Source organism: Marmota flaviventris, chromosome 1, assembly GCF_047511675.1.
Source record: "Marmota flaviventris isolate mMarFla1 chromosome 1, mMarFla1.hap1, whole genome shotgun sequence".
Lineage (NCBI taxonomy): Eukaryota > Metazoa > Chordata > Mammalia > Rodentia > Sciuridae > Marmota > Marmota flaviventris.
In genome coordinates, this window is record NC_092498.1 from 26,071,653 (window position 1) to 26,084,772 (window position 13,120).

At 38.2% G+C, this 13,120-nt stretch overlaps 1 protein-coding gene and 1 pseudogene across 4 annotated transcripts in view; one reads left to right on the forward strand and one right to left on the reverse strand.

The window, feature by feature from the left end:
• Positions 1 to 13,120, reverse strand: part of Cdk14 (cyclin dependent kinase 14) — a 767,749-nt gene that overhangs the window by 483,433 nt on the left and 271,196 nt on the right. The window lies entirely within an intron of this gene.
• LOC114108474 (RWD domain-containing protein 1 pseudogene) lies at positions 4,547 to 5,727 on the forward strand (annotated as a pseudogene).

Here is a 13,120-nt window from a genome sequence, read left to right on the forward strand (position 1 = left end):
TTAGACATCTCTGGCAAAATCAAGTGAATGTGTTGAGTAGGCAGCTGCATAAAATTCTGGAGCAAAGGAACAAGATCAAAAGTTTATGTGCCTTAAGGTTGGGAATTCCTAGAAACACAGCTTAGTCGGATTCTCATTCACCTAATATTTTAAGGACATGCTCTCAATGGAAAGGAATGAGGACATGAAACAAGGAGGGGAAAATCATGGAAGAAATGTGGCTCAGATAAAATGTCTGCACTCGATGTGGGTCCCACTTGAAGCAAGAGAAATAGCTTTTGTACCCCTGGCCCAGTCAGCTATTGATTGGGGCCTGGAGAGCAAGGCTTCCACAAAGCTAGGGACACACTGACCCAGATGTGAGCAGGGTGCCTACAGCACCAGCCAAACTATGCTTCAGTCACAGCGGACAACTGTTCTTTCCCTCAAAGCTTATCCCTGCCTCAGGCATCTTTATCTCTGCTGTTTGCTCTGCCTAGAAAATCCCTTGGCTGACTCCTCATTGCTCAGCTGAATCTCAGGACTCTCCTCCTCAGAGTCCCTCCAATTGGCTTCCCTCCCTGGTTGCTCTTCCTCAAAAATCACTCTGAAATGCTTGTTCACTAATTTGCTTTGTTCATTTGCTCTCTTCATCCTCCTTTAGGATGAGAGCTGCTCAAGGGCATGGGCTCCTACACTGGTCCTCCTGTGTTCCCTGATCACCTAGAATAGCACCCAATGCTCGTTGCATAAAAAAATAGGAAAACTCGCTGGTGACAATATTCAAACAAATTCTGTGGATGTGTGTGGAGTGGAAATGGATGTAGAGTTTGAAAAATGAGTAAGAAGAAAAGGCTGTGTCAATAAATGACAATTTTATAGTTGGCCACAAAGCAGAAGTAAAGATAGGGGCTAGAGGACAAAGCTGCGCAAAATTTATCATTATGTTCATCCATGAAGAATAACTTCATTAGGGGACACTGACATGTATCTGAAATTATACCACAGAAGAACAACAGAGGTTAAAAACAAGTTTCAATTTTCAAAGAGAAGAGACATAAAATCTTCTTCCAAAAAAAAAAAAAAAAAAAACAAGCATCTTATTGGATAAATGAGTACAAGGTAAAAAAAAAACTGATCCCTGGAAATGCCTGCCTTCACATGAAAGTTTTTTAAATTCTAAAACATATTATGCACATCTATGACATTTTAAGTAGATTATAAAAAGAGCAATCTTCAGATTACCTCAACTGACAATGGGGTCGATTTTGAACATCAGCCACAGCCTTCAGGGTAACAAGCAGTCACAGGGCTGCCTGGCCTCCCGCTCAATCACCTGACACCTTCCCCGCTTTCCCTGCTGCCTTTGTTTTCATGTTCCTTTCTCTCTCACCTTCAGGCTTTTCTGTGGCCCTAAATATGTCTCCTTCTCAACATCATCAGCTTCTCTCAATCTTGCCACAAGCTTTTTCAAGGATCCATCCTCGTATGGGGCACACTTAAGAGTGCAGGATTAGAGGACGGGTTTGAGTCTCTAGGTGGGTTGGGAGCAGAGTTGGAAGCTCTCTCCTCTCCTCTCCACAGGCTCTGGGGTACTTCTTGGCTATTCAGACCCTTTGTTTCATGCCAACCTACCCAGCACCATCTCCGACTCTGCCAGATATCTGAGCCTCACCTAAGTAGGCTCATAGAACAGATGGAGCATTAAAAATTGGGAAGAAAAAAGTTGATTGAAGAAATGGACATAGAAACACTTTTTTGTTCAGAATTAAACAAGGAAAAATAAACACTAGGAAAACTTTTTCAAGATGAGGAGAAGCGGAGAAAAGAGCTTGCTTTGTACATATGAACAAGTCACCCACTTACATTTTTTTAAGTGTGAGAGGAAAACATTGTAATTGTTTTGAAAAGTGATAAAGAAAAGATAAAATTTTTTCCCAAAATAAATTGGTTTTCAAATCCCTTATAAGCCATGTCTTTTTTTTTTTTTTTAGGTCAATGACAAGGTTTGTTTTTTTGTTCATGTACCTGTAACATTTTTTTGTAGTTATAGATGGACAACATGCCTTTATTTTAATTTATTTTTGTATGCGGTGCTAAGGATGAAACCCAGTGCCTGACACACGCTAGGCAAGTGCTCTGCTACTGAGCCACAGTCCCAGTCCCCATGTCTTTCTTTCATAAGCATTTATAATTAAATGTTCATGTCACTGACCGATTTTAAGATGTTCACATATCTTTAGTAACCTAAACCTTAACTTTCTAGTAAACCCAGACAATTTCATGACTTAATTCTTATACACCGATGCCATTCAGTATACTTAAACACCAATATATCTAGAGAAATGTTTACTTAAAATACTTTCTCGAAACAATAAAATTCTGGAGTTTAAGTTGAATATTTAAAAGGTGTTTCTTAACTACAATACCAAAACAACCATTTATAAATCATCACTCATCGCATTTCATAGTATTTTCAGGATTTTCTTCTTAATATTATACAACTTTGAGTGGTTTCTTGATTCTCAAGGGGAAAAATGGAACCAATTTTATCAATAAATACAAGAGATTCTATTGCAATCTAATAATCTTCTTCCTGAAAAAACTTTGCACTCTTCACTGTTAAATTGCACCCCAAGAACAAGAGGGAAAAATAAGATAATAGATAGTGTTCTCAAAACCCATGCATCCAAAACATTAATAAAAAGAATTCTAACAAATTCACACATGCCATGTCTTTTTTCCCCTTAATTTTAAAAATTTATCAACTATGTAACCTTTTTATTTTATACTAATTGACAATTTATAATTGTATGTATTTATGGGGAACAATGTGATGTTGTGATTTGTGACAACAATGTGGAATGATTATACAAGCTAATTAGCATATTCATCACCTCAGTTATTTTTTGTGATGAGAACATTTGAAATTTACTCTTAGCATTTTTGAAATGTATAATACATGATTATTAACAGTATTCACCATGCTGTGCAAAAGACCTACAAAAAGAAAGAAAACCTGATTCCTCCTGAGACTTTGTACCCTTTGGCCATTATCACCCATTCCCTCCTTGTCCAGCTCTATACGCACCATTTTACTCTCTGCTTTTTTGAGTTCAACTGTTTAGATTCCACAAGTGAGTGAGAATATGTGGTATCTCTCTGTGCCTGCTTATTTCACTTAGCATAATGTCCTCCAGTTCCATCCATGTTGTTGCATTCCACCTCTTTTTGGAGGCAGAATACTATTCCACTGTGTAAGAACACATTTTCTTTTTCCACTTACGTTGACTACATAACTTGGCTATTGTTAATACTACTGCAAGAACAAGAGAATGCAGACATCTCTTTAACAAACTGGTTTCAAACTCTTCTGGGTACATACCCAGAAGAGGGATTGCCAAATCTATATTATCAGCTCTGTATTCCCTACAGTGCTGATACAGGTCTTATATATGACAGAAGCTCCATTAATGTTTCTTGGCTACAGACAAATCCTTCACTGGTCACTGTGATCTGCAAAAATATGTTCAGGTGAAAAAAATTCAGTCATGAATTTCATCTAGGTTGAAAATTAAAAGTCCAAAGACAGAGCTACTACAGAGGGACTTAAAACTGTTGCACTTAACAAGAAGCAACATGGCAGGTTAGAATCATGGCTCTAATTACACAAGCAGGTCGATGCAGACTATAATAATGAAAAAGAAGGCCTTATTTTTGCCTGGCTTTCAAAAATTTCATGTCACTACACAGTTATGCTTCCACCCAAGATTTCAGCAAGAAGAATTTTCTTCTTCCTTTATGGTGTGTCTTCAACTGTCCTGGGTAACAATCTGTCTGTATCTCAGTCTTTACTTCCCCCTTGGTTAAATTCTAATCCTTGTCACATAAAACGTGTGTGTTTGCATTAAATCATTGATTTTCTACATATCTACCATATATATTGTTTCCACATACCCATAAATGCATGTTTATATATTTATTTTTTGTTCAAATTATATATATAAAATGTGAGGGCATTTTTTTTCTATTTAAGACCTAGCAGCACACAACTGGAGGCATTTTAATGTGATGCCATACCACAACTATGTATAAAGAAGACTCAGATGTAGGACTGATTTTATTATGACCACATTCACTAAAGAACAGTATCCGAAAGTTCAAAATGTTTAGAACTACTATAATTTGAGAAATGACAGTTAAATCATAAGACTTCAGTGGCAGACACAAAATCCTCAGGTAGCAGCAAAAAGAAAAAAAGGTACTGAGAAAAGATATGTGGATTTTTCTCTCATGCTAGGATTATGATGCTTGTGAAGACTGAGGTTGCAAATCCACGACCATTAAAAAGCTCCTTTAGGGGCTAGGGTGGTGGCTCAGTGGTAGTTTGCTCACCTAGCATATGTGAGGGTTCAATTCTCAGCACCTCATATAAATAAATGAATAAAATAAAGGTCCATCAATGTCTAAAAAAATTATTATTAAAAAAAAAGAAAGCTCCTTAAGGAACTAAGTCTCATTCTTTGAAAACTTGCCTCAGTTGCTGAAACCTGCAGCCAGATCAACCATGGTCTCCACTGCAGTGTGCTACATGGGTGTTGGTACAATCCATGGGGATCACGAGGGCCACAATGACAGATTACAGGGACAAGCTGAGCAAAAGCTGAAGGCTCTTGAGTCTATTTACCCTGATTCCTTCACAGGCAGGAGTGTCTCAGCTACTCCTGTGAGCCTCCAGTCCTGTTCAGGTTCTCTCACCAGCAGGACAACCATGCTGAGAGGATGTCAAGGGGATGAGTGAAGAGGGGTTTGAGAGTGTCATTCCCTAGCTTGACTGCACAGTGATCTAACCCTCCTAACAACTAGTCTTCCAAAATTACAAATGGATCTCCTGATACCACATTCTCCTTCAGTAGTGCTTCACTTGACAAGGTACTGCTAAATATTATCAGAAAATCCACCCAGCTCACCATTACCATGACATCTGAGGCTGGAGAAAATGATGAAACTATTCGGATTATCCTCAAGTTTACATATGATGAAAAGTATCAAGATGAAGCTCCTCTCTATGAAATATTCTCCAGGAAAAGCTAGAAGAAATGACGTTTCTCAGACGTTTTAACATTATTAACATTGCCGATTGAAGAAAATTTTGGTATGGTGATGATCTTTGGTAACAGCTGTGCAAGAGAAATTAAATGAGGGGCTGAGGCTGTGGCCCACTGGTAGAGTGCTTGCCTGGCCCATGTTAGGCCCTGGGTTCGATCCTCAACACCGCATAAAAATAAATAAAACAAAGGTATTGTGTCCATTTACAACTTTAAAAAAAAAAAAAGAATGAAAGGACATTAAAAAAAAGGAAAATTAAATGAAACAGGTCAGATGAGAACTGATGAGAGGAAGAAAAGAAACAGAGAAGCCAAAGAAGAAGAAAAGCAATTATTCCATGGCAATCCTGCTACAATAGAGAATTTCTTAAGTTGGAAGGCCAAGTTTGATGTAGAACTCTTGGAAATTAAAAAGAAACAGATGAAAAGAGAAGACCACCAGGAAAAAATTAAGTAAGTGGGAAACAGCTATTTGAAACAGATCATTGACACATCTGATAACCAGTTCTTGGAGGATGCTGGAAACAGTGTGGAGGTAGATGGGTCTTTGTTCCAGGAAATGAATGACTTGGAGGTGGCGGATGATGAGGATGATCCAGACCACAATCCTGCTGTCCCAGGGAGGGACTTGGCAGACTAATGGGCTATCCCCATCTGTGGAGAGGCTTGACTGCCACAGCATCTGTGGCTATGCTGAGAGGTTTTGATTCTTCTTTTTTTTATTTTTTCCCTAAAAAAAAAATAATTTTTAGGAGAATATTTTTCTAATCACATTCATCATTGAACTTAACAAACTGACCTTAAAATAAAAGAAAAACTTGCCTAAGTTTCTGAAGTAATTATAAAAGGGGGGGGCAGCAACTAAACTATTTTCTTTGTAACTCAGCTTTACTACTTTTAGAACTTTATCCCAGGTTTCTAAAATATCACTTAGTTAGAATATTAGGAAAATTCCAAAGGAATAAAATCTGTTTAAAAGCAAGTCATACAGAAATAATTTTTATTACATCTGACATTTTAAATCTTGAAAAATTATGCCACTGATCTAGTATTCACTTTAAAAAATTAAAATAAAAAAAATTTCTCATTAAAAAATTTGACCACTTTGCCTCACTTTGTATACCTAACAAATAAAGTAGGAAACAGGACAATGGGCGAGTACTGGTAACAATATTGTTTATTCAACAATAAAACTTAGGGTAATGAAAGGATAACCATCCAAAGAAAATCACCACAGAAATTAAAATATGTGCCTCTATGTAATGTAATTGACTTTCCTGTGGCCAATATTTTAGTATTTGCCCTTTCAAGTTAATTCTGGTTAGTTCCTTCTAAAACCATTGTGTACATCCTCAAAAATGCTCACCATCTCTAGCAGTCAGAGAAATGCAAATCAAAACCACCCTAAGATACCATCTCACTCCAGTTAGATTGGCAGCCATTATGAAGTCAAACAACAACAAGTGCTGGCGAGGATGTGGGGAAAAGGGTACACTTGTACATTGCTGGTGGGACTGCAAATTGGTGCAGCCAATTTGGAAAGCAGTATGGAGATTTCTTGGAAAGCTGGGAATGGAGCCACCATTTGACCCAGCTATTCCCCTTCTCGGTCTATTCCCTAAAGACCTAAAAAGAGCATGCTACAGGGACACTGCTACATCGATGTTCATAGCAGCACAATTCACAATAGCTAGACTGTGGAACCAACCTAGATGCCCTTCAATGGATGAATGGATAAAAAAAATGTGGCATTTATACACAATGGAGTATTACTCTGCATTAAAAAATGACAAAATCATAGAATTTACAGGGAAATGGATGGCATTAGAGCAGATTATGCTAAGTGAAGCTAGCCAATCCCTAAAAAACAAATGTCAAATGTCTTCTTTGATATAAGGAGAGTAACTAAGAACAGAGTAGGGTCGAAGAGCATGAGAAGAAGATTAACATTAAACAGGGATGAGAGGTGGGAGGGAAAGGGAGAGAGAAGGGAAAATGCATGGAAATGGAAGGAGACCCTCAGAGTTATACAAAAGTACATACAAGAGGAAGTGAGGGGAAGGGGAAAAATAATACAAGGGGGACAAACGAATGTCAGTAAAGGGGGCAGAGAGAGAAGAGGGGAGGGGAGGGGAGGGGAGGGGAGGGGGGATAGTAGAGGATAGGAAAGACAGCAGAATACAACAGACACTAGTATGGCAATATGTAAATCAATGGATGTGTAACTGATGTGATTCTGCAATCTGTATATGGGGTAAAAATGGGAGCTCATAACCCACTTGAATCAAATTGTGAAATATGATATATCAAGAACTATGTAATGTTTTGAACAGCCAACAATAAAAAATTAAAAAAAAAAAAAAAAGAACAGAAGACAAACCAGAGTAGGCCTCTAGCTGAGGAAGTTGCATCATACATTTATTTAACCAATCCAGATTCACTGGTATAAAAGAGAATCCTATTCACTACAAAAATTTGTGCCTAACAGGGAATCTGAAATGCTTCAACATATCTAGAATCCTTTCTTATCCAGTACAATAATAAAAACAGTAGCATTCAAATGTTGGTTTAATCCTTTTTGTCATTCCTCAGTGGATACTAAGATAGAATGTATTCCTAATTCCAAAAAGAAGTGGAACGGATTATTTAGCCAACATTTCTTTTCTTTTCTTCTAGAGGATGGCTCCTCCCTCTGCACCATCCACTGAAGTCTAGGAGGGCCTTCACCCTATCCAGGACCAGACAAGGGATCCAACTTGGGCCAAGGGAAACTTCCCTAGAATGTTCCCAACAGGATTCAATTGTACCCCATCCCTTCATCTTTGATGCTGATAAAGCAAGAAGGTCAGCTTAGAAGCAGCCAGTTTCAGTGTCGCTGGCCACGTAGAGGAAGGGCTCAGCTGCAATCCTGAAGCCATGGAGAAGTAAGAGTGAAGATGAGGGAAGGACAAACAGCATGGATACCATGGAAGCCCTGGTCCTGAGCTCCTTACACTGACAGCTGCCTTGCTTTGTAACATAAGGTTGTCTAGCCATGTTTCTGTTCTGCCACTCTTATCCACCACCCCCACCACCACCAAAATCTCAGGGTTTTTTCCTTTAGACACTTCAAGTTGATTTTTACTTCCTTATAACCAAGGATGCTAGTACAAATGGGAATACATGCACAAAAAGGGTGTGAAGCTACCATGAAGCAGTAATGTCAGAGCGAGAGCTAAATAATTTAATAGACATTACTTTAAACTCTTAAGAAAGGGATACATAAAGTTGATGTTGATTTACACCATAATATGAAAGGGTTTAATAGCAGCCAAAGGATTTTACAAGACTATTTCACATACCCAACTATATATGATAATAATTTGTAAATCTGCACTAAATTGAATATCCTATATATTAAAATTTTGTTATTTATCTTCTAATTGATAAGAAAAACAATGGCATATTAGCTATTAATCAGCTATCTGCTCCTATAGAAAGCCTGAGTGCTTTGACCAGTTGAATGAAACCAGCCATCCAAGTTGCTGCGGTAGCTCATACTACAATTTTAGATATAATACCTAACATGAAACAAACTGACCTGCCTTGAAGGTGCCATCTATAAATTGTTGGTGAATATCAACATGGATAAGTAGCTAAGAAATATCACAGAAACTATGAAAGTAAAACCAGTTTATTGCACCAATCCTGGCCTTTTAATAAAGGCTTCTGGCCAGGAAGGAAAGGAGGTTATTAAAAATTAAAGAAGTAATAGCAAGGGGATTTTGGGAAAAGCCACAAAAGTATGCTAGGGACTTGTGGAGTATGTAAAGAAAGTGCTGAGGAGACATCATAAACTCTGCTTTCTGTTTTTCACTCCTAAATGATTTCTTTCTGTGTTCTATTCATTTACCAGCCATTTTCTGAGCTTTGTATTAGGCACTATAGGGGGTATAAAGATGAATGAGACACAACTGCAGCTCTTACTGATACTTATACAAATAAACATAATGCAGAAAATAATTCTCATAGAAAAGGTAACAGAAACTACCAGGAGAGTTCAGACTGAGGGAGGCCTCCAAATGACAGATCAAACCAAATTTCAGAGTTTTTCACATTAGGTAATCAAATTCTCCATAGGAGAGTCACAAAGTACTCACAAGGTAAAATGCTAGAGATGGGGGAGGGCACTGTATAGCCAAAGACTAAAAATGATCACTCATAGCACAAAAGTTGTTATCTATATCTGGATAAAATTTGATAATTTAACAAAGGGCCTTTGTGATTTTACAGGAGCTTGGCCCAGAAGAGTGAAACAAGTTCCGTAACTCCAACCTTCATGAACAATGGCTCTTTTCTCCCCTCTGGTGGAAGATCTTTTGGATGGATTCCAGGGCCTCCAAGTACACTGCCTGCCCATATGGTTCAAAGATGTGTTTAATCCTAATTGTCCTGGATGCAGACAACCAAACTTTTCTCCAAAATTCCTTAAGGAAAATTTAGCTTTGGGAATTGTTGCAACAGCTGGTCCTAAGGAACTTGGAAAGCATCTTTACCTCTCTATTCTTCTCCCCAGCACCGATTCTTATTTAGAAAAATCAAGGTTTTACTTGTTACAATACAAAAGCTAAGTCAGTTGCTAAGTCAGTTGACTTCATTTTATCAATCCTCCCCTAAAGCACCTGGTTGCCTCATTAGTCTTTGTTTCTCCTAGTCATTCAAAGAAGATTCAGCTCATATAAAACACAAAGCTGTTTCCTGACTGACCCCATCAAGTCCCTCCCATGGGCAAACACTAACCCTAGTACAGTAAGGACAGCTAACTTCCAGGAACTACAGCACAGTGTGGGTCCACATTGGTTCAGGTATTTCCCATCACACTCACCAAGGTCATTTAATTTAGAATTCTAAGGCACAAAACAGGCTTGATCAGAAGAAAAGAGACAAAATCAGAGATAAAACCAATAAACAGATGCACTGGAGCACTAGCTTCAACATAAAGTCAGAGACAGAACAGCTAGATGGATAACATGAGTTCAATAGAACAAACGTGGGTTCTTAATCCAGGCCTTGGGCAAGATACCTTACTGATGGGAATAATAATAATGGTGCCTATACTTAAAAAGAATGTGGTTGTGAGGTGTTCCAACAGCCTAGAACAACGCTCAGTAAAGCAAGAGTGTTAGCATAATGCACACTGAGGAGTGACAGGCACTAAAGCTTCAGGCACCACAGATGCCCTGATTCCTGTGGCTGGTACTTCTGTATGAGGTCTGGAACTGGTTTTGGTTCTCTAGGTTCAGATCAACCTGAGCACTTCCTTCTACATCAGCCATAGGCTGCCAAGCCCATTTCCAGCCCCTCCTTAATTTCATCAATTCATATTGATTCTTCTCCAGTATCTGTGTTTCTATGCCATTACACCTTGGTTTGGCACCATTCCATGAAATTTAAACAACTTTTTAAGAGCTATAGGGATACCCCTCAGGCTTTCTTGATATTTCATTTGGCTAAAGGGGAGAAGGGCTATTTGTTGTTCAATATTAAGTTTTATGTTTCTCCTTTTCTCTCTCTTCCTCCTCCTCCTCTGCAGCGGCCACCAATGATGCTGCTGCTACACCTACTCCTACTCCTACTCCCTTCTTTTCTTCTTCTCCTCCTCTCTCTCTCCTTCCTCCTTTTTCTTAGTATTATATTTCCCACTGTAACTACAAGCTATAGTTTAAGAACAACTAAAAACTAAAAACCCATAGTTGCATAATGAAACTGTAAAAATAAGGTTTATTGAACAGATTAGAAAGATGACAAGAGACTTTACAGCCATCAAAACACACAAGGGAAATTTACTGAGTAATAAATGCTAGGAAACGTGAAACTTATATTTACCCGCAGGACAATCAGCTACATATATATAATTGACTGCCAGTTCAAACTTTGAATAAGAAAAGATTTTTTTAAAAAAAGAACTTATCAAGAATCAATTTCATCAATATCAACCAAATAATTTTTCAAATAAACAGTTCTAAATTGGCAGGCACACATTTCCCAAAAAATTGGGAGTGTTTTAAGCTAATTGATGCCAATCAGAAAGAAGGACTCTGTCTTCGGAGAGAGTACTAAACAAAATGTTCTATCTGATAAAAGAAGGAATAAAATTATGAGACATCAGCTTTGAATACATACACAAATAACTGGCTTTCTTATTAAAAGCTGGTGAATCATCCATGATGCATAGATCTATGCAGAAGCAGAATCTACCCACGTGTTAATCCTCAATCACAAAACCCACAACTGTTCTGCCTGTCCTCTCATGTACAAAAGCATTTTACCTCTATGTGTAAGTAGCATAGGGTACTACAACTGAGACACTGTATTTTAATAGCAGTAAGAAAATTTATAGGTAGAATTCATTATTGTACTATAATTTAATTAGCTTGAAATTAAAATGAGAATATAAACTCCAGTGAAAAGTAATTATTGGTAGAGCACTGTGTAGAAGCATAAGTCCTTTTCTCAAAGACATTCCCCCTACTCTGAAAATGTAAGCTCTAATTACGTGGGCAACTAATTTTAGCTGAAATTAACCTTATTTATCAAATCAAACATTAAGTAGCACGTGTCAGCTAATTCTCCAGAATTTAAGTACTTTTTTTAAACAATTGGCATGCCCATGAAATAAATGTTTTTAAGTAGGAATAATTATTTGAAAAAGTGATTGATTCTTTTAACCCTATTTAGATATTTTTAAAGAATCAGAATATCATAACTTTCACCAACTTTTCTACAGACATAGAAGTGTTCTCTGAAATTTTCAATTTGAAATTACATCTAGGTTTATAGGAAATCTCATATAGGGCTGCTCAGCCCCACATCAGTTCAAAACCAGCATCTAACATGCAAAACTGTTAAAGAAGAAAGCACGCTAAGATCTGACGCCTTATCAAAAGACTCTAGGCACCACAGAAAATAGAACAGCTCTATCTCTTTCAATGACAATTTTCCCATGTGTACAGGGACTGTAAATATTAGAGTTAAAGAGTTTCATCAGATATGGTGTGTCATTCCTCACAAACTTAAATCTCCCTTGGTCCCTCAACCCCTCCCAGCTATAGCTCCACTTCTCTTGTGATTTTCTTTATATCAAAATTGCTCAAAAGGATAAGCTGATCACAACTTCCTCTCCTTTCATTCACTCTTCAACCCACTGTAAACAGGTTCCTATTGCTCTAGACACTAAGTGTTAGCAACAGATTCCACAGGGCCAATTCCAGTGGGCAATTCCCAAACCTTACCTGAACCTCTCAGCAGCATCTGACACAATTGATCAGCATTTCCTTCCTCAAACTCTTTCTTCACTGGAGCTCCAAACACCATACGCCCCTAGTTACCCTCCTGCTTCACTGTTCACTGGCTCAGCCTCCTCAGGATCCTTTACTGGACCTTCCTCCTCTTTCCAGCCTCTTAAAACTGGCATGTCTCAGGACTAGGGCCTTGGACCTCTTTTCCTCTCTGTCTACACTCCCTTCAAAAGTGATCTGATCCCATTTCACTGCTGAAATACCATCAATATACGAAAGGTTCACCATTTTTATATCTCTAGGCCCAACCTTTCCTTTATCTTCAGACTTATACTACTGATACAACAACTTTTAGATACTGTTAGTCGGTTTTCCATCCTGTGACAAATATGTCAGATAATCAACTTTTAGGAGAAAGGCTTTATGTTGGCTCACAGATTCACAGGTTTCAGTACACAGTCTTTTGGCCCTGTTGTTTGGGCCTGTGGAAGCACAGTACATAAGAGCAGGGAGCACATAGCAGAGGAGGCTGTTTACATCAAGGCAGTTGGGAAGCAAAGAGAAAGATAGAGGCAGGTGCCGGGGTCTGAATACCATTTTGAGGGCATTTCCCCAAAGATCTAACTTCCACTAGACCCCAGCTCCTACAGGTACCACCACTTCCCAATAGCACCACAAACTGGCCACCAGGCCTGTAGTATATGAGCCTTTGGGGGATACTTTAGATTCAAACAATAACAGGTTTCTAATAGGATC